Below are 27,915 nucleotides of genomic sequence, written 5' to 3'. Positions count from 1 at the left end.
ATACGCCTTTCTTTTGCATTGAAACAAATTTGGGGAGACACAGAAAATTTCAGAAAACCTGAGAAAAATAAAACCCTAACACTGGAGATAGTCAACCTCAGGCTAAATGACCACTTAGCGGTAAAGCTTATGGGCTAATATGTCTTAAGCCGTCTGGTAAACAGACTACAAAGTGAAATATCTAAAATTTCAAACTCCCTGATCTTTTGGATATTAAAATATCAATCTTATTGGAGTAAACTTTTGGAATATGTACCAGGCTTTATGATTGGACAGGGAATGGCCAGTGCTCAGCCTGAGCAATAACACTTGGCCGTGCATATGGAACCAGTATAAAGTAGGAGGCTGGTGTCAGTAGAATCCATTCCCTGAATGCATTCATCTAATTTGTTGCCTTGAACATGTGTGATTCCTATCAACTCTGAGACTATGTAATTCAATGAGCCTTAGTACATCACTGCTCCCGCACAAACTTAATCTCCCTCAGTGGTTCTCAACCTTCCTAATGCCGCCACCCTTTAATACAGTTCCTCATGTTGTGGTAACCCCCAACCATAAAATTATTTTCGTTGCTACTTCATAACTGTAACTTTGCTACTGTTATGAATCGTAATGTAAATATCTGATATGCAGGATGTATTTTCATTGTTCGCGACCCACAGATTGAGAACCGCTGCATGATTTGACAAATTTTTACAATGTATAAGACACCGTGCATAAGCTACACATTAAAAGAAATTAGAGGTCATTTACTAAATGAGATGAAGTAGGTGAATTTAAGTTTAGATACATGGAAGAGTATAGTACATCCATAGTAGAAGTATAAATAAAGGGCTGTGTAGTTCAAAGACAGAAATTCACATAGAGTTGAGTAGATTTATGAAGTTGTTATCATCGATTAAAAGGTGAATAGAATTTGAAAAGGCAGAGTGAAGAGAGTAGAATTTCCAGGCAGTGGGAGCAGCGTGAATAAAGGTGCCAAGACATATGTTAGTGAAGAGCAAGTCATCCACTTTACCTAGATATTAGAGGATTGGTACTGGCAAGTTAGAACCAAACCCAGAAGGTAGGATGAATTAAGCCTAACTAGTAAGATGTAGAACTAGATTGAAAAATCCAGAAATAAAATACTTTTGCAATAGTTGCCCAGGGTAAAGAAGTAGAAGAGTCGGTAGGCTAAGGGTTGTGTTTTAGTAGGAAAAAATACAAGTGTGAGATCTTGAAGGGGGTGCGGCTGTTGAAGCACTGAGTGAATGCCTTGGCGTTACTCTGAACCAGTGCTCTTGTTTTAGAACAAAGGGTTAGTTGGATTACAACTGGGAGCTGTTGTCGTGCGGCTCTGGATTGATACTTTTGGTCTCAGGGATTTATGATTTATTGGGGTGTGTGTATGTGTGTTGTTTTGTACAGATGATTTTAATTTTACATTTGAAAATACACAGATCCTTAAGAGAATCATTTGGGCTCTATTTGATGACAGAAATAAACAAATGCACCTATTTGCAGATTCCTAAGATAGTAATGTGGATCTCTGGTTTTGTAAAGAGCTTAGAAATCATTACTCCCATCCTTATAAGAAAAATCTGGGGGCGGGGGGGGGTATGAAATTCAACAACTTTTCAGAGAACTGAAATCACAGTGCAAACTATTACGCCAACATCTGGAGATGCAGCAAATCCAGAGTCATACCAGTATCTGCTTCCCTGGGACCTAAGCCCATATCCTGGGCTCTGGTATAACAACAGTGGATTTCAGCTATAAGCTGCAAGAATGAGAGTCTCTCTAAGGCAGGATGGTTATGGAAGCCCAGGTCAACAGAGGAGACAACAATCAAGGATGCCAGAGAAATTTGAAGTCTCTATAAATTTGGAACATAATCCAACTTCTAAACTGATTAATAGAAAACATCACACACTAACAGTCTATTTCCCTCAGTTTCTATTATCTGATATATTATGTGCAGCATGCAACAAAATACTGCAAGACATGCTAAAAGCCACACAAAAAAACCCCACAAAAAAACCAACTGCAATCTGAAGAGACAAAGCAGTCATCAGAACCAGATTCAGATATGATCAGACTAAGACAGTTAAGCTTTGCCACTATTTGGCATCATTAGTCATTCCTTGAGGCTTACTGTGCCACACATCCCGACTGGTGTCTGAAGCACTAGTAATTACAAAATCAGACTCGCTTAACAGCCGCAAGTATCTGAACTATTGTATATATGTCGAAACATCACAGGCACCAAATGCAGAAGCCCTGTAGAGAAATTGTGCATTTGCTTTTTTACAGAACAGTTGTTATCTAAAGAAAAAGCCCCAAACTTCCCAGCATAATCCAGACTAAAGTTCTAGAGTGTAATCTTGTAGAGTGTGCTGTCCTCAGCTTTTTTTTTTCTTAAATGCTGGGGTGGAGAGAAGAAAGAGGGAAGGAAATGATGCACTTGGCATGTTGTAAAGCTAGATGTGTCATCACTTTCAATAGTTTGGAAACGTGTAACAAATACAGTTATCAACACATAGGAAAGGGTTTATATTTAATATTGTTTCCTCTGTAAATCTCTAGTTTTTCCAGCTAAGATTTGTCCCACTGCTCAGTTGTTTTTGCTTCATTCTGATTTATTGCTGAGCTCATGAATCATTTGCCTCTCCTATATAAGAAAAAAAATAAATAACCCTTTCCATTGATTTCAATTCTATGTTAGTAGATGGGTGTGACACAGTAGATGATAACCTCAGCCATAGGCCATGAGCCCGGGACTAGGAAGACTGATGTGCAGAGTACAATGACAGGAATTCAAGTTAGCCTGTGACAGAGTTTCTATTTCCCCAGAGATAGTTGTGTGGAAGACAAGGGAAATACACTGACGTTATTAGTGATGTATTTATAACAGTCGGTACTCCCACCCTCAGTTCCATTGTTGAACTGCCATTGTTCTTTCCGTAAGAATCACACTAGGCAGATTCAAGTTTATACAAATGATTTATTTCCACACTGGAAGGGTGAGAAATGGTGCTTTTTAAAGCAAGCATTTACTTGAGAAAAAAATCCAAACAAGTCCTATGGGATGAAGCATGGTGTATGCAATCTAACACTAGTCTCAAAAAGCTTTAACATGATTAAATAAGCTTTTGTAAAGAAAAAGACATTTTTCTGAAATCAAAAATTGCTCACAACTCCAAGTGTAACAAATTAAAGAATGTGTATTTAAGCTGGCGATGTATCTGATCCATTTATTATAAGGAAAACATATCCTATCTAATAATAGACAAAGATACAAATTGACCATACCTTTGCTATGCCCACCATTGGCTAATCAGAGCAATATGCAAATTAACCTCCAAAAAAGATGGTGGCTAATTTGCATATACCGGCTGGGAGCGAAGACTGAAGACACCGTAGAAGGAAGCCAAGCAACAGAGCTGAGGTAGCGGAGATGGCCGGGAGAGAAGCAGCAGAGACGGGCGGGGTAGGAGCAGCAGAGACAGGAGCGAAGCCCTATTCTTGCAGGAATCTTCCTGCAACGGGCATCTAGTATAAGAATAATAACACAAATGAAAATTTCATCGATTTTATGTTTTCTCTGCATTCATTGAAGAATAAAGGGGTTGGATTTTATTGTAATTTTGATTGGACAGCCACCTAAAATGTTTTAAGGCAAATCAAATTTATTTTTAGCTCTATGAAATCTTTTTTTTTTTTATATATTTTTATTGATTTTTTTACAGAGTGGAAGAGAGAGAGATAGAGAGTTAGAAATATCGATGAGAGAGAAACATTGATCAGCTGCCTCCTGCACATCCCCCACTGGGGATGTGCCCGCAACCCAGGTACATGCCCTTGACCGGAATCGAACCCGGGACCCTTCAGTCCGCAGGCCGACGCTCTATCCACTGAGCCAAACCGGTTTTGGCTCTATGAAATCTTTAAAGCATATCTCGGTCAAATATATTTGGTGAACTTCTAAGGTTCTTAATAGCATTTAGAATGGATGAGTACTGGTTGTGAGAGAATACTTACCTGCTTTTGTCCTAAAAATATATAAGCCTTAACTAGGCTACTTAATGGTATCTTGCAAGTCACATTCAAACAATTTTTCCAGGGATCAACCATTTTAATTCTTTCCAAATTCTCTGGTGTGCTAGACAAAATTCTTCTAGAAAGATGAAAGAGAGATTTCTTTTTCATTGAACTAGGCTTCTTTGGGGGCTCAAATAGGATTTTTAAAGCTAGAATCAATGGTGTTGTGGGATAACATGTTTGGGTTTGGGAGTCAAAAAAATGTGGCTTCAAATCTCTGTTCTAAAAATAGGATTTAACTTGGCTTTGGATAGCCACATATCCTCCCTAAGGTCCATAGCCATACTGTAGAAGTCTGAGGATAAATGCACAGTACAGTGCTTGGTACATGGTAAGGTGCTCAAAACCTGCTTGCTTCTGCAATTCTCCATGCCTTTATATATTAATGGTTCTTAAAGAATTTTTCTAATAAATAATTAAGGAATCAGAAGGCGTTCACACCTGCAACATGGCTTTTATATTCTCAGTGAAGCGGGAGCTTATCAGACTGTCAAATGTATTGAAAATTGAAGTGAAGAATAGCTTTTGTGCCCTTGTTTACATGAGCTTGCAAGCTTTATTATGAGACTATTGATGCTCTTGTTTCTTTTGTTCAAACTCACAATTTGTGACTGTCACATCTCTACATTTTACTGCCAAAAAACCCTACATCCAAATAGTTGGTGAAATGAAGTTAATGCAAGTGGAAGTCAGAGAAGAAAATATATATATTTTAAATCATTTATAATGTTCTCACAAAGCTAAAAAAATACTTTTATAGGTAAGACATGGAGATTAGCACACTCTTCTTCCCCATTGGATCCATTTTTTCCCCCACTCATTTATTTAGCAAGCATTGAACATCTATGTGGAGATGCAAACAAAATAGTTTCTATACATGTCAAAAATGAACAAACTAAATTAAATTAATAAATACTTATTAGGTTGTCACTTGTTTTTTTTTTTTAGATTTTTGTTTATTTTAGGGCACTTAATGGGGGAGGAAAGACAAGTAAGCTAAGTGACAATATTGTGCAGTCTATGATATTATAGGGTATGCAGTCATTCAGGGGTCACTTAGATTTCTCTTTCAGAGAAAACCTGAAACAAGGAAGGCATTTAGGTGACAGCCTCCAACTGCAGCAACTTTAGGATCTGTTAATATCAATGAAGCTGGACAGCCCCATTAGTGAGTGAACACTGCAGGAAGTGTAGACTGGCCACTGCCCAACACGAAGCTCTTCTACAGCATTCATTACAATGTAACTCCATGGCAGTCTGCAATGGAGTCCCTGCTGGGCTGGCTGAGATTTTCTCTTCTTACTCAGTCTTCCTTTATTCACTTTCTCCTTTTCCAGGAATTGTAATGTGAGTTTCAGAAAATAAATGTTAGTCTCTCCCTGATGATAGAAGCTGTATGTGGTAAAATTCAGGAACCTGGTTTATTAACATGTGGAGAAAGCTCAACTGTATTAAGAGAGAATGACGTCAAATGCAGGTTGATGTTGAGCTAAGATGGAGAGAGAATACAGAAAACTGAATCTGATGGTTCCCGAGTCTTGGCCGAATCTCTACTGTTCTCACACTTTAGTGGTTCACCACTTCCTTGAGTTGTCGGAGTAAATAAATTTTCCTTTTAATCTACGTCAGTTCAAGTTGGGTTTTTTTTTTCCCTTTCCACTAAAATGTCCTGACCACCACAACCAGACAGTGCTTATAGCTTGCCAATAAATGAAAGAGTGATGAGGTCAAAGGAGGGCTTCCTTGAAGATGGGCAAGCCTTAAGCACGTTATGCTGGAAGGGAAAGCCAGCTGACAGAGGGAGGGATTAAGGATACAGTGGACTAATATGTATGAGTGGTGGAGTGGGGCCACTGGAGGCAAAGGGGATGGAAATCTAAAGTATAATGGAGAGGTTAACCTTGAACGGAAGGAAGAACACCTCTTCCATGCAGACAGAAGGAAAGAGAGGGTAGAGTAGTAGCAGATATCAACACATTTAGGGGTCACCTGTGAGAATGTTAATAAAATCTTAACTATTGATTTTTATTTTCTCATTTTATGAGTGAAAGGGGATGTGGTTAAATTTTAAGAGAAGTCAAAGTTTAGCACTGGTAGGGAGATGAAAACGAAAAGGAGTCCATTAAGGGCTTGAAGACCAGCACTTCAACTCAGAGGTTGAAGATGATAAATGCCTAGACTAGAGGCACCACTGACATGGCTGTTCTGGCTTCCCCGCAGTGGTAAGTAGCCCTCTGCTGCATTGATCCAGAGCTGATTTTTTAAAATTAATATTTAAATTAATAGATTATATTTTTAGAACAGTTTTAGGTTGACAGAAAAATTGAGCTGAAAGTGCTGACAAATTGCCTTCTCTCCACACTGCCTCCCCCACCATCAACATCCTCCACCAGGTTGGTACCTTTGTTACAATCCATGAACCTACATTGACACATTATCAACCAAAGTTCATAGTTTACATTAGGATTCACTTGGCAACAACTGATATTTTTATGGTCTCTACAGTTTTGCCTTTTCCAGAATTTCATATAGTTGGAGTCATACAGTATGCAGCCTTTTCATAATAGCTTCTTTCAGTTACCAGTCTGTATTTAAAGTTCCTCCATGTCTTTTCCTGGCTGATAGTTCTTTTTATCACTAAATAATGTGTTCATTCACCTATTGAAGGAAATCTTGGTTGCTTCCATGTTTTGACAATTATAAATAAATTATAAATAAATTATAAATAAATTTGTGTGGATGTAAGTTTTCAATTTATTTGGGTAAATACCAAAGAGTGTGATTGATAAATCTTATGGTAAGAGAATGTTTAGTCAAATTGTCTTTTAAAATATCTGTACCATTTTATTTTTGCATACCAACCAGCAGTAAATGAGAGTCCTAGTTGTGCTGCATCCTCACCATCAAAAGTTGGTATTTTGAGAAATGAGTTGAGGGTGAGAGAGTACCTCAGAAGTGCCCAGATAGAACACTGTTAGCAATGAAACCAGAGGGAACTGGTTGGGAAAAACAGGGTGCTTGGTAGCTGAACAAAATGGAAAATTAATTGAAAGTGAACAGTGTGAGAGAGTTTGTTGGGTACATGTCAAAGACTATATTTTTAAACAAATCAGAGAAGTCAGAGGCAGAAGGAGGATACGATTAGTATCAAGGATGTCAAAGGAGGAGTTTACAAACAAAAGGGGGCAAAGAAGAGAAGAGGGGCTTATGAAATTACACATAGAAGTCACTGCAGGACCACATAGAGGTTTTCAAAGTAGCCTATATGCACACAGATTCCAAGGTTATTTACAATTTTTGCTAGATATTTCTATATGTGAATTGCCAAGTCCTCAAGAAAAGCAAAAAGGGTGGTAAAACCCATATGCAGGAAACAAATTTGACCCCATAGAAATTAAAATACTGTGATATCTAGTGATTTTAGGGTAGAAATATTCTGAGTGAAGCAAAAATATTATTTAAAGAGGATAGAGAACTTTTATTAGATAACTAGAGGCCCCGTGAATGAAATTTGTGCGTGGGTATGGTCCCTAGGTCTAGCCTATGATCAGGGCCATCTTCCCCAGCTGCCAGCAGCTGGCCCCGCCTCCTGCAGCCACCCACCCTGGTTCCCAATTCGCCATTGGACAATCAGAGCCTACGGGCTGGGGGAGGGACCCAGAGTTCAGCTGTTCCCCGGCCCCAACCCTGCTGCAGGTCTCCCTCTGTGTGTGGGGCTACTGGTGGGGTGGGCGCCTTGGCCTGGCGCCACCTGCATCCCCTGCCACCCACCCCTGGGTTGCCGTTCACCATCGGGTGATGGGAGCCTGCCAGCTGGGGAAAGGGACTGAGAGGTGGTCAGTGCACCACATAGTGACTGGTCAAAAGGTCGTTCTGGTCATTCTGCCGTTATGGTCGCTGGGCTTTTATTATATAGGATGTGGTTATGTTTTCAAGTAGAAATTCAGTTTACCCTTAATCTCATGATGCCTTGGACCTAAGATGTTGTTTATTCTATCAAGGGGCCCTTATATGGCTCTGTAGATTGAAACTGTAAACTCTGCTACATTGCTGACTTTCATGGGTGTGTAGCAGGACGTCTTGCCCCCAGGCAAACTACATTCCTTTGAGGTTAACTGACACAAGACTTTATGGAAAGCATTGCACAAGGGACAATGACCCCTGGCTCACCACTTTCTAGGCAGTTTCATTCTTAGCAGGCACAGGCCTCTCAAAAAGGCACCGGATTTCAACTGTAAAAAAGAAAAAATATCCATCTTGTATTTTTCATCATCCTTATCATTTGGTTGTTTATCCTTAGAGATACTTTGAAACAACCAAAGAGAAACCCTATCTCTAAACAACACTTCAAAATGATAGAATTTATCAAGTTTTGTTTAGGTTTAATGACAAAAACTAGATTTGAGGAAGCAATGAACTCTAGTAGGTCCTTTCATTTTGAATATTCAAGTGATCATTTCCTGAGAAATTGACATTCTTAAGTGGTTCCAATTAAGTTAACACCAAAGGCCTATTAAAATGAAAAATAAGTATATTATATGCATATTTGTTAAGATTAATACATAAATATAGGGTGGGGCAAAAGTAGGCTTACAGTTGTTAGTATGGAAAATAATACAATAATTAATAAATAATAATGCAAGAAACTCTGTTTTGTATACTCACAACCTACTGTAATTCTACTTTTACCCCACCCTGTATATTTATATGTCTTTTATAATCAATTTATTTCAATATCCAGAAATAAAACAAATATTCAAGGAAATGAATCAATATTAAAAGACTGGTAGAATTGGAATACATGGACAGGAAAAGGATTGCCCATACACAACAATTATGGCATCTTTAGAAGAATGAGCAGACTAGACTTTCTAGCATTTATTGGGTTAGAGAGAAGTTAAAGAGTTTGGGCCAAAGAATGGAAAAACTTTAAAAATATGACATATCCTGGCTGCTGTTTCTCAGTGTTAGAATGTCAGCTTGTGAACCAAAGAGTTTTGGGTTTGATTCCCAGTCAAGGGCATTTACTTGGGTTGTAGATTTGATCATCAGCCTGGTTAGGGTGTATATAGGAGCCAATCAATCAATGTGTCTCTCTCATATCAAAGTTTCTCTCTCCCTTTCTCTCTATTTCTCTCCCTTCTTCTCTCCTTTTCACTCTCTCTAAAAAAAGAAGAAGAAGAATAAACAGAAAAAATATCCTCAGGTGAGGATTAACCCAAAAAATAAGACAGAGAAATTTATATATAGGATGCTCTGAAAAATGTATGCATGTTGAACTGGCATAAAGAATAGCATGACAGGGATAAAGGGAGAAGTTAAGGTAAAGAGTATTAGGTAGGAACTGATTGCAGGAATCTAGGGACCAAATAATGAATGTTTGAACTAAGGTGGCTATGATATAAATGAAAGGAAGAGAACAGATGTAAGAATCAATTCATAGGAAAAACAATAGTTGTTTTCAACTTTCCTTTAAATTGGCTCCAAGTAAAAAATATATAGACACCCTTTTAATGTGCGGTAATTTTTAAACAAACTTCATATGGTGGAGAATTTTACACTGATATCAAAGCAGATAGATTATAATAAGTCCCCATGCACCCATCACCCAACATCAACACACAACCAACCCTTCCCCTATCTATAGTCTCATCTATTTCACCTTATTTTTTAGACATCCTTTGCCATACTCATATTTAACAATAGTCATGATAAATTTTATTAAACTTTTACTTCAAAATCATTTTGTATTATATTTTGGAATTTATCAATGTTGTAAAATAAGTTTATTTTGCTATGGTGCATGTGCTCATCTATATATATTAAAAAACCCTAATATGCAAATAGACCGAACAGCGGAACAACCGAACAACCAGTTGTTATGTCATGCGCTGACTACCAGGGGGCATATGGGGAACATGGTGAGCATAGGCAGCAGGCAGCAGAGCACAGAAATGGTGGGCACTGGCTGCAGCAGGATGGTGGAGCAGGTGAGTGGGAGCCCCAGACCAAGGTGGGATGCCAATTGTTGTCATAGGGACAAGCCTCTGGTGGTTACTGAAAATTCTTTGCTCCCATGTGCCAAGGTCCCACCTGGTGCTTGCACCTGCTGCTAGGGCCAGCTGGCCCATTCGCACTTGCTGCTGGCACCAATGCCAGCCCTGATTGCTCAGCACCATCAGCCTGTGCAAGTGGCAGTTGCCAGCCTTGATCACCCCTGAGGGCTTCTTCACTTCCCCCTGCTCCTGAGGGGCGATCGGGGCCAGCATCCACCACTTACACCTGCTGCTGGCAACAGCCCCACTCACACCTGCTGCCAGCGCCAGAGCCACCACTTGTACCCACTGCTGGCGCCAGCCCTGCTTGCACCTGCAGCCAGTGCCTGGCATCAGTCCCAATTCTTCTGCCCTGTCAGTGGGTGCAAGCAGCAGTGGGTGCAAGCAGCAGTTGCTGGCCCCAATTGCCCCTGAGGGCTTCTCCACCTCCCCTTGCTCCCAAGGGGTGATCAGGGCAATAGCCGCTGCTCACACCTGCTTACAGCACAAGCCCCGCTTGCATCTGCTGCTGGCACTGGCCCCAATCGCTCCACGTGGTAAGCGGGTGCAAGTGGGGTGGGCGCCATCAGCGCGTGGGAGTGGAGGCAGCGGGAGTGGGGGCCATGGCAGGAGAGGCCGAGTGAGGGCATGGAGGATGGGCTGAGACCCACCCCTGTGCCCACTGCAGCCTTGCAGCCCACAGTTCCTTTCAAGGTACATGAATTCGTGCACTGGGCCCCTAGTTTTAAGTAAAGGTTTGAGATGAATAAACTAATAAACATGCAACAGTCATAGCTAGAATTTTTAATTAAAGGTAAGAAGCCTTCATTTACACCTCTTGAAAATGGCTTGCAAGTGCAGACCCTTAGTAAACATTTATTCAATTAACTGTTGAAATGAAATTCAGGTAGTGGCTGAATTCAAACAGATGACAATATACTTACTGACATTACTATTGATGACACTATTAAACAAATATCAAGAATAGCATACAATTTTTAAAAATCACAAGAACAGCCCTGGCTGTTGTGGCTCAGTTGGTTGGGCATTGTCCTGTGCATTAAGATTTTGATGGTTAGATTTCTGGTCAGGGCACATGCCTGGGTTGTGGGCTTGATCCCTTGTAGGGTGTGTGCAGTAAGCAGCCGATTGATTGGGGGGCCATTATCCTGCCTTTTCTCTCCCGCCCTTCCTCCCTCTCTTTTTCCTTCTCCCTCTCCCTCTCTTTCTAAAAATCAATAAAGTATTTTTTTAAAAAAACATAAGAACTGACAAAGAGATATATTCATTATTGAAAAAATGCTACATTATCTCCACATAGAATTGAGGGCATTGTGATACATCTCCAGCAATTAGAGGTGATTTAATGGCAAATCTAAGACTGTGTCTATATTATATTTTTATTTCTGTCATACTAAAGTGCCACAAATTTAGTAGCTTAAACTGGCACAATTTTATTATTGTACAGTGAGTCACAAGTCCAACATGGTCTAATTGGTGTTGGTAAGGCTTTGTTCTCTTCTGGAAGCTCTAAGAGAAAATGATCAATACAAATCCTTGCCTTTACCAGCTTCTGAAGGTCATCCACATTCCTTGGCTCATGCCCCAGACCCCACCCTTCAGCATTCTTCCATCTTTAAAATCAGTAAAACAAGTAGACTCTATTTCAAGCCACACCTGTCTAACTCCCTCTTCTTATTCTTTAATGACTCATGTGATTAGCTTTAGTCCACTCAGATAATTCAGGATAACTTGCCATCTCAAGATCCTTAACTGTTATTATACCTATAAAGTCTCTTTAGCCACATTGGTTACATATTCAGTGGTATCAGAGATTAGAACATGGAAATCTTGGGGGGGGGGGGAGGCGGGGCATTATTCTGCCTACAACAGTGTCTTAGTGATTTGAGTGAAAACTTTTTTTCAATCAATATAGTTCAGCTGTAATAATATAATATTGATAAATCATTGAACAATGAATGTTGTCACTGCAGAGTGATTGTGTGTATTTTCTTTAAACATGAATCTACTGCTCTGTAGAAATTTTGAATCACTGTCTGTTTCCTTTGAACTCCAGCTTAAGCGTTTTCCGTGAGCTCCACAGAAAGAATCAAGAAAACAACATACTTGGGGAAGAAAAGTTCTTACCATGTACTTTGATGTTTGGAAGGCAATGGATTTATGTGATACAAGAAATAAAGTTAACAGACTGGTATTTTAATATATTTACTGGAATGCAAGCCACAAGATCTCGGCATTTATAGGCATAAGGGTAATAATTTTGACTATTTTGTTTTACCCTGAAAGTCAATGCATGTAGTAATTTGTCTTTTTACTTAGGCATCAAAGTTCTATGAAACTGATAGCAGAAGTATTACTTAAATTCTCTAAGCCTTATTTCCCCAGGCTGTGATTTGGGGATAATACTGTCCCAGAAAGAAGCTGTGAGAATAAAGTTGCACACATAAAGTTCTCAGAGAATCTTAAGCACATAATAATCATTCAGTAAATATTAGCTATTATTTTTTTTTTCTAGTAAAAAATTCTGGATGAACTGTAGGTACTTGGTGGTTGTTCATTCATACTCTATTATATATTTTATAGAAGCAACTGTATATTTTTGCACTTCTATGAACAGGATGTATGTTGGACAGGATTATCTACTTACACCCCCTGGAGTATTGGTTCCTCAAAAGAAATCACCTAGGAGGGTGGATTATAAATGGATTTATAGTAAGGCCACCTTTTTGTTTTAACAATATTGCTAGGGTTTGTGACAATTTTTTAAAAAATTCTGAAGGGTAGATTCTGTTTTGGGGAAAAGCCAAAATCCACGTGGAGGTCATTTTATTGAATAAAGCAGGCTATTAATGTTTGGACCAATGCTGAAATGTGAATGCAGAGTAGTGAATATACACCCCTTGTTGTACATTTGAATCTCTTGAAAAGTTTTGGAAATATGGTTGTGTAGATCTCACCACAAAAGATTCACATTTAGTTGCCTAGAGTTAGGGAACAGGTATTTGTATCTTTAAAAAGACCCAGAGGTGCCCAGCCAGCGTGGCTCAGTGGTTGACATCGACCTCTGAACCAGGAGGTCATGGTTCGAGTCCCAGTCAAGGGCATGCCCAGGTTGCAGGCTCGATCCCCAGTGTGGGGCATGCAGGAGGCAGCCAATCAATGATTGTCATCATTGATGTTTCTTTCTCTCTCTCTCCCTCTCTCTCTCCCTTCCTCTCTGAAATCAATAAAAAATATATTTTAAAGAATACTCAGAGGTGATTCTGATGCATGGCCCAGAGTAAGAACCATTGCTTTAGCCTAATTAAATCAGAATCTTCAAATCTTCATGTTAGAATATTGGCATCAGTAATTTTTAAATCTCCCCAGGTTATTTCCAAGTGCAGGCAACATTGAGAACCTCTGCTTTATACTAAGGGGACTAAACCAAATCTGAAGATATTCTACAAAGGTTTTGAGCAGTGAGCCATCCTCAGGTGAGTGCTGTGAAGAATGAACTTCATGTAAATGTAAAAGTTTATGTCCTTGTGTATTTTCCAAAACACCACTATTTTTTTTTTTTTTACTTTGGTTCCCCATCTGATCTGAGCACTTTGAGTGGGGTGCAGTGTAGGATATGGATTTACAAGGTGGTTGTGCAGCAACTGAAGCAGTATCTGTGGTGGCAAAGCATTGCCCAGGGAGAGAAGGGGAGTGTGGAGGTGAGGAGGAGGGAGTACATGATCCTCCACAGGTCTCCTGAATTATTGAGGGACAGAGGGAGTTGAAGAAGCACATGAATAATACAGCTCCTCCTATCCTCAACTCTCTCCTGTCATCCTCCATCATTACTCGAAAGTCAGGCAGATTTGTTAGTACCTCCATGACTGGTGATTTCCTAACTTTCGTGGCTTCTCGACTGGCTTCCATGAATGGTAGGAGACAAATTACTAAAATCAGAGAAAGCAAATAAATGAGAACTGAAATCGAAGGAGAATTTGATAAGAAATGGACTGGCATTGGCATAATACAAGCCATCAAGTGCCCTTATTTATGTATCATAACTTCTGATCAAATGATTCTTAACCTTTTCCTTTCTGCCTTAAATCTCTCTGAGAATCTGATGATAGCCATGGATCTCTCCTCTGAAAAATGCTGTTGTCCACAGACAAAAACAAATTTGTATATTATTTTTAAACATTTTTTATTGATTTTAGAGAGGGAGAGGGAAAGAGAGATAGAAACATCAATGATGAGAGAATCATTGATCAGCTGCTTCCTGCACGCCCCTTACTGGGGACCAAGCCAACAACCAAAGCATATGCCCTGCCCAGGAATGGAACCTTAACCTCTGCTTCATGGGTGGATGCTCAACCACTGAGTCTCACTGGCCGGGTTATCATTTTTTTTTTTAATAGTCTCCCAGTATTTCACAACCCCAAATCACTGGCTACTTCTCTCAGACTCCTTGTACTATTAGCTGTAGTTTTCCTAAACACCACGAGACAGAAATATTTTTATTTTAGTTTTTGTGAGAGGTGTGGGGAGCCGAAATAGGGTTAAGCCTCGGACTGACCTGTTGGCAAAGTCACAAACAAGTCCCAGCTTAGAGGGCACAGTCCTCTTAGCATAATTAGGCTTGACCTTATGACACTCCCCAGATCTTATCTGGGAAACTAATGGGCTAAGGGAAGTGCAGGCAGTGGCCAAAACAACTGAAACTCACAGGAACTGTGTGACTATGGTAACCACTACCTTGTTTACCTCTGACTATAAAATAAAGGCTCTGTTTGCCTCGGGATTGCTCTCTGTGGCCTCAGCCAGGCACAGGAAGATCCACGGAGACTAAAGAGAGCTAGAGAGCTATTAACGCTGTCTCCGTGTAAATCATTCTTTGCCGACTCCATCCACACCTTTGGGAACCCCTGACCTGGCCGGCACCCCAATATTTCCAAATTATCTCTTGTCTCTTCTCTTTCATTTGTGTGCGGCTCCTCTTCCAGATCCTGAACCCTGAACCACTTGGGGCGTGGAGGGAAACATTTACAACAAAAGGTATTAGGGTTGTGTAAATATTTGGTTAAAAGACTCTTTTTATGTTTCATTTACATTAGTTATTTCTGGAGGAGGTTAAGAAATACCCAAGAACATTGTCGGCAGAATGATCAAAGCTTAGAACCAGAGGAGAAACCAGTCACATGTGGGGAGAAAACAGGGATAGGAATTCCAGGATTTAAAACATGTGTCCTGAAGTTTCCAGTGGCCTAAGTAACAACCAGAAGAACAAAGGCAAATTAAAATTTTCCTCCCTGGGCATGTTCTGCTCTTTCAGACCCTTTTGTAAAAAGTAGGACCTTTAAGGGAATAGTCAGATTATTGGTTTGCATGAGTTGGAAATATTGTGCCTGGAGTCATTGCACAGGTAAGGAAACCATAAGAAGGGGAAATGTGGAGATCAAAATATTCCAATTAGGACCACAAAATATAATCAAGAAAGGCTTTGGTATAGAAGGAATGGGATTGCTGATTATAATGACTATCTAGGGCTCAGTAAGAATCTGTCCTCCAGGATTTGGGGATGGTGCACTTTCCTCAGGAATCATTTTTTGACCTGTTCTGTTGTGTGGTGTTGAAGTGGTGCTCCTCCCCTGTGGCCCCCAAAAGCATGCTGTTCCTTCTTCTAGTGTGGCACAAACTATACTGTGGTGATATCAAGTGCATATTTTTCCCCACTACAGTGCAAGCTTCCTGCATTACCCCCTGTATCTAGAGCAGTGCTTAGGACATATGAAGTTCTCAATCAGTGTATCTGTTGAATGAAATGGAATTGCTCCGAACTAATGACAAAATATGACTAATTCTCGCAAGCATTTCTCAAAACGATATTACCCAGAATACACAAGATAACTAAACTCTTAAGCAATGAAATGCAAATTTTAAATAAAAACATGGGAGAATGTCCCCTGAATGTCCTTTTGGATGCTTTTCTCATAGTCTCCTAAAAATAAAAATTGGAACTTCTTTTACGTAATTGGTCTTTCAACATAGATAAGCATAGATCTGTCTGGCTTGTTTAGGCAAAAAAATTATTTTTCTATCTCTATATTTATGTTTGATTCTGAGAATGTCTAGCTGAACTGGTGACATTTGTGCAGTTTATTAACAGTAAGCTACATATGTGTTGAAGTAGTATTATGTAACCCTGAACAGTTTGAATTCCCAAAGGGACAGGAAAGATTATTTTGGATGACATGTCTTATTATTCAAGACTCTTAGGAAATTCTCTAAATAGTGCATCCACTAACAACTGTGGCTTAAAAATTCCAGTTTGTACTTTAAATGTCTTTCCTTTCCAAATAGGTATTGGAATAAAGTTTAACATCTTGTTTCCAAAAAGAAAGGAATGTAAATGTATTTTCTTATAAATATGAGACAAAAAGATGGTGTGTCATAAAGAGTTCAACTTTATTTCATCAATTCATGAAAAATTGTCTGAATTCAGATAAAAAAATTGCTTTACAAGTAGTATTACACTACACTAAAACAAATATTGTATGATTTAAAGTCATGTTATTCTCTCTGGAATTAGAAGATCTTTATGTGGAGTAAATAGTGACAACAGCTCATTTTAATTAAACATTTACTTCATAAAATGCTCTAAATGCATGACCTCATTTGATATTAAGAAAATCTTTTAAAGTAGGTAGTGTTCCCCACTCCTACCTCCACCCCCATTCACAGTTGAGAACACTGAGTTAGTTCAAAGACTCATTTACTTACTCATTCAACATATATTTACTAAATTTTTATTTTGTATCAGACAAGTGCTAGGTTGTAGAAAGTTGAATAAGGCAGGCATGTTGCCTGCCCTAATGTAATTTATATATTAGTGGCAGAGATAGTAAATGAATAAGGGAATAAAAGTAATTATACAATTTATTAAGTGCTATGAAGGAAATAAAGAGAAAGCATGCTGGAGGGATGAGGGGGAGTGGAGAATAATATTAAATGGGACATTGAGCTGCTGCCTTTGGTTACATAGACAGCTGGTCAATGGTGAGTCAAGGCCACACTCATGTCTTCTGCCTCTTAAGTTGGTGCTGTTTTGTACAGACACATGGGCAAAACTGTCAACTGCTCCTGAAAGGAAGTGAGGCATTTTGGGAAATGATACCACTTATTTTTAGGCCCCAAATTGCCCTTGAAGTTGAATAAACAGGTAGGAATAACGGGAAGCAGCCTTCACTCACCTTACCCAATGTGGGACATCCTTAGACTTACTACAGCCCTTGGTATTGTGAAGCAGCATCTTGCTGATCCCAAAGTAGGAGAGTTTGACACTTGCTTCATTAGAATCCCTGAGTTCCATTTCCACCCTGTGGTACCAGAGTCCCTGCTGATTGTATATCTGCAACATAATGGGACCTTCTGTGTCATTACCTCTCTTTTTTAAATAATATACTTCATACAGCATTTTTCATATTACAAGGATATTTTAAGATAAATTAGAATAAAAGATAAAGTGTTTATTTCAAAAGTTAATGCTATAGCCAGATCTATTAGTATTCAATTGTAAGCTTAGAATCTACATTTGTGTGCTCAAGATAGCTGTTTTGCTAAGACCATTTATTCTTTCCTGACGAGTTGGGAAAGCAGCTGAGCAAAATGGAATTCCAGTCTTTCTAGAGGGTTGTTATAAGGACAGGAGTTCAGTACAATATGTCTATTTATTTGTCCCAACACTCGGTTACCTCCCTTGTGACCCTGTGGAGCCTGAGGTAATGCATTCTGCACGGTAGCTAGGGTCTGAGAAGGTTCTAAGAACTTGTTGACAATTATACATTGTGTTTCATTATTTACCACACTGGGGTAACGGGAATCTCTCTGATGCCCACAGAAGCCTGATCTGAGACCCCTGTTCACAAGGAAAGTCATGAGGAACCCTTATCCTGCTTTCAAAGCCTCCAATCCCCACATCTACCATTTTCATTTTATTCAGCAGGGATAATAGGAGTCGTTTTGATGCCTGAAAACTACCATCTTGTTCCCCAGAGTTTGCCCCTTTTAACCTAGTGCATTTTCTGTAGATAATATACCTCCTGTTATCAGAAATTTGGGATATTTGCTCTGGAAAATTTAAACAACTTCAAAGTGTAACTGAGAAGCCAGAAATTCTTCTGAGGTCAGCTGCATTCCACCAACTCCAGAAGCCTGCACATATCTGACGTTGTAAATAAATAAGGGACATGATGTTTAAAGATGTTTGAGAAAATGTGATTTTTCTTGACCTCTGCGCAATTGGAATGTTTTTATAACATTCCCACGTGTCTTTTCAAGGTATGGATTAAGGTAAACTTCCAGGACTTTTCAGAAACTGATGTCTCCATTACCTAGTCCTAGTGGGTTTGTGCAATTCATTAACAGTTTCATGTGGAAGTTTAGGAAAGAACATATGCTTTATTTAAAACTCTTCTAAAATCGATACCAGAACAACATTGTTTTTATATGCATGTTCATTGAGGTTGAATGGTGTAAACTGTAGAGATCTTGAAATTCTAGGTCTACTACAAAACAAGAAATGTTAAAAGTAAGAAATAACAAAGATTCTAGAATATTCTAGTGCCTTGGTCATGGGGCTAAGAGTGTATTCCCATGAGAGTAAATTGGCTGTGGGTTTAGGGGTCACTCCCCGGGATCAAGGACCAGCTGAGGAAAGCGCTGTTGAGGCAGAGGGAGGACGGCAGAGTCCTGGGTTCGAGTCAGACAGGAGAGGTGAGGCAGGAGGCTGTCACTTTAGGTGGCCAAAGAGTGAGCTGCTAAGATGGAGTGTTGGAGCCACATCTGAGGCACATCCAAGGCCGTGTGACCAGAAGAGACAAGGATCCCCAGAGGCGTCTTCCTGCACTCTTACTGCCCCGTAGTCAACTTCCCGCACCCCAGCCAAGCAGACCAAATAAATATCTAAGTCAGTTCAAGTTATTTCCCTGTTTAAGACTTTCCAATGTCTTCCAGTAACTGAGTAAAATCCAAATATATTTCTAAATATAAATAAATTCCTAACTCTTTGCCATTGCCTAAATGGATCTAAATGGTCCGCCCTGGTGAGCTCTACAACCTCCTCTCTTACCCTCTCCCCACCTGACTCCAGCCACACTGACCTAGAGGATCCTTGAAATGCCAAACTTAATTCTTCCTTGGGGCATCTCTCTTGCTGAACTGCTCTCTACACCCCCAGGCTAAAAAGCACTTCTGCAGATTTTTTACTCTATTGATCTCCAACTTCACTAAGGCCTCCTTTTCCTTAGAGAGTGTATGCTATGATACTCTTTAAAGTAGTTGCTCTACCCTTAGCTCGATTCCCTTATACCAATACATTTGTTTTTAGTTTTATCACTCCTTATATTATGTTACATACTTATTAGTATTACTCTTTCTTAACTATATTGTTCAAATCTGTATTTATAAACCAGTGCATGGCACATGGTAGGTTCTTGATAAGTACCTGATGGTTCACTGAGGGAATGGCTATCTGGTGCTATAAATTAATGGAGAAGGAGCATGGTAATATGGGCTATGACATTTGTAGCAAAAACAGTCCTAAGAAGTAAGATAAAGAATGAAATGTAGAGCAAGAAGAGTGGGTTGAAAAATGAAATTTTGGAATAGTAAGTGAGTTAGAATGTGTTTTAGAAGGGGCTAGAGATCCATAGATTACAGCCCCTGATAGTCAAGAGTAAGAGAATCCTGCCCGGCTGCTGTGGCGCAGTGTTGAGTGTCCACCTATGAACAGGAGACCACAGCTCAATTCCCTGTCAGAGCACATGCCCGGGTTGTGGGCTCGATCCCCAGTAGGGGATGTGCAGGAGGCAGCCAATCAATGATTCTCTCTCATCATTGATGTTTCTAACTCTCTCTCCCTTTCCTTTCCTCTCACATAAATAAAAATACATTAAAAAAAAAAAAAGAGTAAGAGATTCCATCTAAGACTTGCACAGTGTTTAGTCTAGTAACATTTTTATTTTGTTTTGTTTTTCTTAAAACATTGCAATGCATTTACTTTTCTCAGATAAAAATCCATTTGCTCTATTTATCCCAAGGGGGGAGTTGTGTCTTTTATAATTTCAGCTAAATTTGGAAAATATCATATGTTTGGGTTTTTCTAATTTCCTATGAAATTTTTTTTCCTAAAGTACAGTGAGAGAGAGAGAGAGAAATGAATTTAATTTTCCTTCTTTGATCAGCAGGAAAAGAGGAATTCTAGCAACAGTGTTTGGAGAGCACTGGAAGTAGGATGTGCAGAAACTGAGAGAGATATTTGTAAATGAATGTCTTTCCTGAGAATGTGGCTGAGTGGCAAATATGACTATTGACAATAAAACAGAAGGTGGAGAAGGAGCAGGAAAATTCTGACTTGGCAAGTTCTGGGGTTTGAAATTTTTCTTTCAAACAGAATGTCTTTCAAATGGAACTAAGAAAGTGGGTAATATAGTAGAAAATAAGTAGAAAAATGATGCAAATACATGATTTTATTTACCGAGAGTATTCATTATATATCTTTCTTTTAGTTATATTTCCTTTAAGATAAAATAGTTATTATTTTAAATCATAAAGCAATGTACATTTAGCAATTGGAACAGCTGCTAATCAATGAAGTACATTAAAGACTTTGACTTGAACATTTTAGGGTTTAATTAATTTTAAATAAGTGAGTAGAAAATCTGTGGACATGGGGGCGGTTTCCTGTGGTTTGTGCCACTTTTGAGAAACGTGCCTCAGGTGACTCATCACCGGGGAAATAATTAGATAGATCCACAGGAAAATCGTTAAAGGAAAGAGTAAGTACTGGTGAGTTCTAAATGGAAAGTTATGAGCTAAAAGCAATAGGAGAAAACCCGTATACTACACTTGCCGTACGGGAGAGCATGAGTGTGTTTGATGAATTAGAGGTTAAAACGTTTCTGAAAACTTTTATTTTTTAACTTTATTTTTATTGTTGACGCTGTGACAGATGTCCTCATTTCTGCCCTCTCCCCCTATGCCCACCTCCACCCAGCCCTCACCCTCCCCTTCCCTCTGGCCAACACCGTACTGTTGTCTGTGTCTATGATTTATGCATAAACATTCTTTGGCTAATCCCTTCATCTTCTTTCTTCCAGTTCCCTCCTCCCACCTCCCCTCTGACAGCTATCAGTCTGTTCCATGTATCCATGGCTGTGTTTCTATTTTGTTGGTCAGTTTATTTTGTTCATTAGAATCCACATATAAGTGAATTCATATGGCATTTGTCTTTCTCTGACTGGCTATGTCACTCAGCATAATAATCTCCAGGCCCATCCATGCTGTCACAAAAGGTAAGTTCTTCTTTTTTACAACTGTGAAATATTGCATTGTGCAAATGTGCCACTGCTTTTTTATTCACTCATCTACTGATGGGTACCTGGGCTGTTTTCATAGCGTGGCTATTGTAAATAGCACTGTTGTGAACTTAGGGGTGCATATATTCTTTCAAATTGGTGTTTCAGGATTCTTAGGATATATTGCAGAAGTGGGATCCCTGGATCATAAGGCAGTCCCATTTTTAATATTTTGAGGAAGTCCCATACTGTTTTCTACAGTGGCTGCACCAGTCTACATTCCCACCAATAGTGCACTAGGGTTCCCTTTTCTGCACATCCTTGTTAGCATATGTTGTTTGTTGATTTGTTGTTGGCAGCTATTCTGGCAGGTGTGAGGTTATATCTCATTGTGGTTTTAATTTGCATTTCTCTGATGATTAGTAATGCTGAGCATTTTTTCATATGTCTATTGTCCATCTGTATGTTCTCTTTGGAGAAGTGTCTATTCAGGTCATTTGTCCATTTTTTAATTGCATTGTTTGTCTTTCTGGTGTTGAGTTGTGTAACTTCTTTATGTATTTTGGAAATTAATCCCTTATCAGGTGTATCATTAGCAAATATGTTTTCCCATACAGTGGGTTCACTTTTCATTTTGTTGATGGTTTCCTTTCCTGTGCAGAAGCTTTTTATTTTGATGTAGTACCATTTGTTTATTTTTTCCCCCTTGCCCTAGGAGATATATCAGCAAAAATACATGTACCTGTCCAATTTTCCCAACATCACTTATTGAAGAGACCGTCTTTACTCTGATGTATGCTCTTGCCTCCTTGGTCAAAAATTAATTGACTAAAAAGGCATGGGTTGATTTCTGGGTTCTCCATTCTATTCCATTGATCTACATGCCTGTTCTTATGCCAGTACCGGGCTGTTTTGATTACAATGGCTTTGTAGTATAGTTTGATATTGGGTATTGTGATTCCTCCAACTTTATTTTTCTTCCTCAAGATTGCTAAGGTTATTCAGGGTCTTTTTTGGTTCCATATAAATTTTTGGAATATTTGCTCTACATCTGTGAAATATGTCATTGGTATTAGGAATTGCATTAAATCTATAGATTGCTTTGGGTAGTATGGACATTTTAATGATGTCAATTATTCCAATCCATGGACATGGTATATGCTTCCACTTGTGTGTATCTTTCTCAGTTTCTTTCTTCAATGCCCTATAGTTTTCTGAGTATAGGTCTTTTATCTCCTTGGGTAAGTTTATTCCTAGGTACCTTATTTTTTTCTTGTTGTTGCAATAGTAAATGGGATTGTTTTCTTGGTTTCTCTTTCTGATACACTGCCACTGAATTCTAGATATTAATTTTGTATCCTGCTACATTGTTGTTCATAGTATTTTGTATTTCTGAGATGTCAGTTGTTACTTCTCTTTTATTTCTGATTTTATTTACTCGGGGATTTTTATTTACTCTCTATGTTGCTTAATGAATCTGGCTAAAAGTTCTTTATCTTTTCAAAGAACCAGCTCTTGGTTTCCTTGATCTTTTGTATTGATTTTGTAGTTTCTATGTGATTTATTTCTGATCTTTATTATTTTCTTCCTTCTTTTGGGCTTTATTTTTTCTTCTTTTCCTAGTTCTTTTAAGCAGGGTTAGATTGTTTACTTGATATTTTTCTTGCTTCTTGAGGTAGAACTGTAATACCATGGACTTCCCTCTCAGTACTGCTTTTGCTGTGTGTTCATTTTTATTTGTTTCCAGGTAATTTTTTATTACTTCCTTGATCTCATTGTTAACATCTTCATTATTTAATAACATGCTATTTAGCCTCCACATGTTTGAATGTTTTCTTTAAAAATGTTTTTATTGATTTCAGAGACAGGAATGGAGAGACAAAGAGAGATAGAAACATCAATGATGAGACAGAATCATGGATCGGCTGCCTCCTGCATACCCTTCACTGGGAATCAACCCACAACCTGGGCATGTGCCCTGACTGAGAATTTAACAGTGACCTCCTTGTTCATAGGTCGACACTCAACCACTGAGCAACGCCAGCCGGACCTTATAAAGTTTCTGAGATTTTTTTATTGTAGTTGATTTCTATTTTCATGCCATTGTAATCTGAGAAGATGCTTGATGTGATTTCAATCTTCTTTTTTTTTCAAGTTGAAAAAACAAATTTTTATTGTCTAAAAATATATATTTAAAAAATTCTTCAGAAAAGATGCTATTCTCTAATTTTTCCATCTTCTTCAACACCCTTGATATAAAGAACATTATTATACCTTATTAAAACTTCACCCAGGTGTCTAGACAAGGCTCCATCTATGTGTTCTTCTGTGTTTGCAAGTTGCATGTTCATATAGCTATTTACAGATGCCAGGTAGTCTTTGTCTTCCATCCTCCCACTGAAGTTTCACCATTACTGGCTTTCCTGTTAATCCATTGAGTAAGGTTTGGGATTGAGGGGTAAACTCGTCACGGTGACAAAAAAAATGCTGTAGGCTACTTACCACCTACCCAGCTCTCATCCATCCCTTGTGCCTGGAATGCCTACTGCACAACCCAGACCGAGGTGCTTCAAGAGAGTGATTTTAATATTTTTGAATTTATACAGACTTTTTTTTGTGTCCTAACATGTGGTCTATCTTTGAGAATATTTCATGTGCACTTGAGAAGAATGTATAGTCTGCTGCTTTGGGACAAAATGTACTGTAAATATCAATTAAATCCATCTGATCTTGTGTGTTGTTTAAGGTAGCTGTTTTCTTGTTGATTTTTTGTCTGGAAGCATTTAATCATTGATAACAGCATGGTGTTAAAATCCCCTATGATGACTGTATTGCTATGGATGTCTCCCTTAAAGTCCACCAAGATTTTCTTTATATATTTAGGTGCTCCTATGTGTAGTGCATATATGTTTACAAGGGTTATATCCTCTTGTTGGTTTGATCCCTTTAGTATTAAGTAGTGACCTCATTTATCTCTTCTTGAAGTCTATTCTGTCCAATATAAATATTCCTACCCCAGCTTGCTTTTTTGTTTTGTTTTGTTTCCATTTGCACAGCATATTTTTCCCATTCTTTCACTGTCGCCAGGGTGTACCTTTTGTTTGGAGTTGAGTCTCTTGTAGACGCATATATATGGGTTATGTTTTTTATTTATTCAGCTCTGTTAAGTCTTTTGATTGGAGCATTTAATCCATTTACACTTAAGGTTCTTATTGATAGGTAATTATGTATTGCAATCTTTTTTAGATCTATGTTCCTCTCTTTCTATTTCTTCTTCTTAAAACTGTCCCTTTAAAACCCTGCACTCTGTGACATTCCCAGGATGACTCAGCATGGGAAACTTTAAGTCAGTGTAAGCATGCAGGGTTTTTGTGAGAGGCAAAAGCCTTTCCTGCTTCTGAGCTTCATGGGAGGAAACAATACCTATGGCAGATATTTGCTCTCTGAACTGGTGAGAACAACAACGTTCTGATAGAAAAACTAAGGGGGGGGGGGGACTTAGTAAAGAGAATTTTATTACATGGAGCTATTTTGTCTGAGTAAAATTCTAGAAGATATTTAATGATATGAATTGTCACTATAGATTATGGAAGACTGTACACAGATATCTAAGACTACCTGACATGATTGGAATATAAAACTATTTAACAGTGTAATGGGATATCCAGAGTTTTGAAGCTAGGCAGTCACAGTTTGAATCCCAGAATGCTTGCTAATTGTTATTGATATATAACATACATACAAAACACTGTATAAATAACAGTGATTTTTTTACAAAACATGTAACTAGAACTCACTGAAATTGAGAATCAGAGTGATACAAGCATCTTAGAAAAGCCCCTGGTACTCACTTCCTATTACTGCCCCCGAGGTTAAATAAACACTCTCCTGATTCCTAACACCACAGATTCATTTGGACTGATTCGCCAGAACTTTATATGAATAGAACCAGTCAATATATATTCTCTTATACTTGGTTTCTTTTATGTTTATGTTTATGCTCAACATTATGTTTAATTTTTTTTTATTTTATTTTTATTTTTTAAATTTCTTTATTGATTAAGTTATTACATATGTGTCCTTATCCCCACATTACCCCCCATCCCCCCATTCATGCCCTCATCCCCCTGTTGTCTGTGTCCATTGGTTAGGCCTATATGCTTGCATACAAGTCCTTTGGTTGATCTCTCCCCCTTACCCCCAGCCTCCCCTACCTTCCCTCTGAGGTTTGACGGTCTGATCCATGCTTCTCTGTCTCTGGATCTGTTTTTGTTCATCAGTTTATCTTATTCATTATATTTCATAAATGAGTGAGATCATGTGATATTGATCTTTCTCTGACTGGCTTATTTCACTTAGCATAATGCTCTCCAGTTCCATCCATGCTGTTGCAAATGGTAAAAACTCCTTCTTTTTTACTGCAGCATAGTATTCCACTGTGTAGATGTACCACAGTTTTATATGATTCATGTTTCTGTGTCTAGCTGTAACTTATAGATCTTTACTGCCTAATTATATCCTATTGTATACATTACTACAATTTGTACACTCTTTCTGTACTTGGACATCTGGGCTGTTTCTAGGTTTTGATTTTTCTCAAGAGTATTGCTAGGAACATTCTTATATTTTTTGAGTGTATGTGAATATCTGAATGCAAATGCATTAGTCTGTGAGAGCCGCCATAACAAAATAGCACAGAGTGGGTAGCCTAAACAGTGGAAATTTATCTTCTCACAGTTCTGGAGGTTGAAGTCCAAGATCAAGGTGTCAGCAGGTTTGGTTTCTCTAGGCCTCCCTCCTGGGCTTGCCAGGAACTGCCTCCTTGCTATGACCTCAAGTGACCTTTCCTCTGTATGTACACTTCTGGGGTCTCTTTCTCTTCTTATAAGGACTCCAGTCTAATTGGATTAGGCCCATCCTTATGGCGACATTTAACATAAATTACTTCCTTAAAGGCACTGTCTCAAAATACAGTCATTTTGGTGGTTGGGACTTCAGCATATGAATTTAGGGTGGAGGGGACACAAGTTAGTCCATAATAGCATTTAAGTGGGTTACATATTTAGAAGTAAAGGCTAGGTTATTGGATTTGAGTAAATTAAGGTTTAGTGGATACTATCGTTTTTCAAGTTGGATGAACTGATTTGCATTCTCCACAGCAGTATACAAGTGCTTCGTGATCTCAGGAAATACCATAGTGTCTTCTTCATTTCAGTTATTTTGATGGGAATGTAAATGGTATACTGGGAAGTTTAGTTAGCCTTTCCTTGCTGGTTATTGAAGTTGAATTTCTTTTCTATGTTAAGAACTTGGATGTGCTTATTTGTAAAATGTCTGTTTAAGAGACTTGACCATTTTCTAATTTCATTATCTGCCATTTCCTTATTGATTTATAGTTCTTATATATCCTGGAAATCAGTTTTTTTTGCTTAATATATGTCTAACAAATATCTTCTCTATTCTATGTATTGCTTTTTCTGTCATTATGTTTTGACAACATAAGCTCTTAATTTTAATAGAGAAGCTTAAATTGTTTTTTCTGTTATGGCTAGTGGTTTTCAGATCTTATTTTAGTAATCTTTGCCTAGTCGAAGGTCATGAAGATTTTTGATATTGTCTTTTAACTGTTTTATTATTTTACTGTAACATTTAGATCTTCTTAACATCCAGAACTATGTGTGCTGTATGAGGTTGGAGATGGGATCATAATTAACCTTTTTCCATATAGATATTCAACTGACCCAAAGAGGCTATCTTTCTCCACTGCACTGCATTGTCATTTTTGTTATAAACCAGGTGACAGTTTTAAGTAGGGGTCAGTTTCTAGACATGCTCTTCTTTTTCGTTGCCATATATGTTTATCCATGAGCCAACATCACACTGTCTCAAAGCTTTATAACAAGGCTTGACTTCTTATAGTAATCTTCTTTGTCAAGGGTTGCTCATGGCCTTTTACATTTTCAAACACAGGGTATTAAGGTATTTCCATCTATACCTCTGCATATGATATTTTGAGAATTTTGAATAATATTGATCCATACATAATCTAGGCAAATCATTAATTATCAAGCAGTGTCTTCATTCATTCCTTCCCACATTTATTTATTAAATATTTATTGCTTGCCTCTTGTGTACTAGGCACAGTGCTCAATGCGAAGACATAAAAATAAGGCAATCTTTTCTCTAAAGCGGTTAAAAATATATGGTTAAACAAATAATAATACAGGGTGACAGGCTAGAGTAGAGGAAGTTACAAAGGATTGTAGAAGTACTGAGAGGGATGAAACTACTATGAAACCAAGAACGATACTGAAAGATTATCAGAATAATCCCCAAAACCATATTGAGAAATAGTATCAGAAATAGCTCAATCACTTCACAGTGCAACATTAAGTGCAAACTAGAACACCTGAATAAACCATAGGACATTTGAGCGTTCAGTT

The 27,915-nt window shown here is 38.4% G+C and overlaps 1 pseudogene; it reads right to left on the bottom strand.

Moving 5' to 3' along the window:
• Window positions 1-23,688: 23,688 nt before the first annotated feature.
• On the bottom strand, window positions 23,689-26,668 carry LOC118650413 (annotated as a pseudogene).
• Between the last annotated feature and the right edge of the window lie 1,247 nt (window positions 26,669-27,915).

This window comes from Myotis myotis, unplaced genomic scaffold, assembly GCF_014108235.1.
Source record: "Myotis myotis isolate mMyoMyo1 unplaced genomic scaffold, mMyoMyo1.p scaffold_m19_p_3, whole genome shotgun sequence".
Classification (NCBI taxonomy): Eukaryota; Metazoa; Chordata; class Mammalia; order Chiroptera; family Vespertilionidae; genus Myotis; species Myotis myotis.
Note: the sequence above shows the minus strand (reverse complement) of the source record. Positions and strands in the feature narration are given on the sequence as shown.